We start from the raw sequence: 3,135 nt of genomic DNA, 5'->3' as shown, positions 1-3,135 counted from the left end.
TAAAACCAAAACTCTTGCTTCAATGGCTTGCTCTTACTGGGAGTTTGCATAGCAAACTTCTTTATACCTTGGGAAAAAAATCACCAGAGTGTATTTGAACAAGATATTCTCTTTGAAGACGTTACCTAAATGGCAAGCATACTCTTTGCATGCCATTTCATGCTAAGAGCATTTATAAGCCTTAGTTTTTACAGTAGTCTTGTAATAATAAAATATTATTCTTATCTTTCTACACATAGGTAAAAGAAAAGCGAGTCAGTTTAGATATAAAACCAAATGATGATAACATATTTTGCTTTGCTTAAATAAAAATTCTAAATTTGGGATTTGCATTTTCTGACAATTAAAATAAAGAACCATAGCCTCTGATGTTACTTTGTATTATGTCAGAATAGTTAATAGAGTGAGGTGTGGTTTTACCTTTTGAAGCTTATGAGAGTTTTGTCATTGGCTTCAGTGGAAACAGGAACAGGACTGCAGTGCAGATAGCAGCAAATGGTTGTATTGAGTATTCGTGAAGTGCATAATTTACTGTGTGCAAATTATAGTTGCAATAAATCCAGTGGAAAGAGTAAACTATAGCTAAAGTATTGTATTTTTGTAGAATTATTTTTTTAACAATGAAAGGGCAAATATCAGGTTTAAAGGCTATGAAGGAAAAAAGTGTAAATAGGGAATGATTGCATGGCATTTTTACTAAGTTTGCTTATATATAACATCTCTTATGTGTTATATGTTTGCAAGGTTTTTGTTTCCTGTCTTTTTCTGTCAAAATGGTGGTGGAAGAAATTTTAAACTATCTGTAAAAACTCAATTATATTTTTCCTTTAAATTATTTCATAATTGTTGTTTATATTTGTATTCATAACTAGAATCAGAACAAAGTGTATCTGGTGAACAGTCAGTCAACATTAATCAACTGTGCATTTTTGCACATAGGTTTATGTAACTTTGTGTGATAAGATGAAGTAAAATCTTTCATGAGGTATTAGCAATGAAAGAGATTTAAGTGCATTTCTGGTACTTATTTAAGAGTGCTGGGGGGTTTTGTGGTGGATTTGGTTTTTGGGATATGCGAGTTGTTGGGGTTTTTTAGTTGCATGCTGTTGCATGCTTGTCTTATCCAGGTAAGAAGTTGAAAAGTGTTTCTTTAAAGCCAGTAGTCCCGGTTTGGGGCATTTTGCTTTGTTTTTCAGGTTAGTAAAGAGATTGTATTGACTGGAATGCTTCCAGACCAAGTGTGATAGGAATCAATTCCATAATCAGCTCTTCAGCTTCTGACAACCGAAGTGCCCATCACTTCCCTCCCAAAAGCCATTAGCTGTTACTAGCCTCAGCTGGATATTCCAAGCACAGCAAGATCAGGTAGAAATCTTGAAGGTTCTCAAATACTTAATGTCTGAAACCAGTGTCTGGAGCATCCCTCTTCCTGCCATGTCCTCAGGACACTTGAAATCTGCCTTCTCCTTTGCAGACTAGAGTGGACCCTTCAAATCTTAATACCAGAATGTGCCAAGCAACTCCTTAAAGGAAGAGGGACTGGCATATTCTTGCCTATAAAACAGTAGAGCTGTCTTGGAAGTAGTTCTAGCTTTACAAGGAGTGACCTTTTCAAACTGACTGTCACTTTGAGAAGATAAGCAACTGGTATTATCATTGTTAAGGTGGCAACCCAGATGAAATCTAGGCTTGAAATAATTGCAGCAGAGATACAGTACAGATAATAGGAAGGGAAGAGCAAACCCAGTGCTTCCTTAATGAAAAGCCTGAACCTCACAAAATGCTACTGAAGGGCAAGGATCCAGGTTCACTGTGGAAGAAGCCTGGATCCTGGGCAGACCTGAGAGTCACATTACACTGAGTTGAAGCTGTCTTGATTCTGTGCCGCACCTGGACACCAGTGGAGATGTAATTGTCTTGTTTCCCTGTTAGCAGCAGCTTTAATAAATATACTCTTAACAGACCAGAGAATGAGTTAAGCCTTTGCAGGTCCTCAGTATTTTCGAAGCTTAACTGATATTTATTGTTACACATTGTCTTAATATTTATTTTGGTATATTCAAACTACTGCTAAGACCTGCACACTGTTTCCATAATATCATGAGGAAGTAAGTAATTTCAAAATTAAGTGATGAAATTCTAAGCAGTAATAAGGAAATAATTAAAGCATCTTACATTTCAAATTTAGCTTGAAGTTAAATAATGCATGTTTATGGCTTAGCAAACATCTCTATTTATATGGAATGCTAGCTACTAGGAATTAGTTTTATATCATTCAGATTCATGTAATAAAACATTGCTAATGTTCTTCATCTGATTAATTTTCTGCAGAGAAGTCTTGCTGATAGCTTCTGAGGATTTAGGAAATGGTCTTGACTTGATGAAAATAGAATCTGTATTGTAATCAGCTGGGAAGGCAATAGAATAAACTGAGAATTGCATAACCCATCAGTATTGCTTACGCTGTGAAATATAAGTTAAGGTGAACAGAGTGAAGAAAATGTTGAATACATAAAATACATAAAATAACTATCTCTGGAACATTCCATATCAAGAATTTAGGAACTGACAGAAAAAAGCAGTATCAGGTTAAAGTACTGAAATTTACCGTATCTTTTAAACCAGAAGACATAAGGACTGCATTTAGGATCATAGATGAGGGAGAAAAATAATAATTAGTGTAAAGTTTAATACAAAATGGAGTAGGCAAGAATTAAAATCCAAGTCATACACAACATGAATGAGGAAAAAAGTAATTGCTGATTCACATGAATTTTTTATCTTTGTACTAGAAAGATAGAGAAAAACATACAAACTGAAACCAGACCAGAAGCTGGAGACATGGAGAAGGCCATATTTAATTTAGCAGAGAACAAATATAATGAAGAAAATCCGTTACTTTGAAAGATGTTCTGAAGATTATCTAACAAAAACTTGGATGGAAAAGGCTATTTTGCGAGGAGACAAAGACGGACAGTGGAGCTTTAAGATGTCCAAGCTACCAAAGGAATAGTTACAGGCACTCTGAGACCTTTATTCTAAACATGAAGTTTTGTGTGGCCTGATTAAGCTATGTTTTATATAGGTAAAATAATAATATTTATACTTACATATATTCTTATATACTTATAATAA

This window comes from Psittacula echo (assembly GCF_963264785.1).
Source record: "Psittacula echo genome assembly, chromosome: 13".
NCBI lineage: Eukaryota > Metazoa > Chordata > Aves > Psittaciformes > Psittacidae > Psittacula > Psittacula echo.
Note: the sequence above shows the minus strand (reverse complement) of the source record.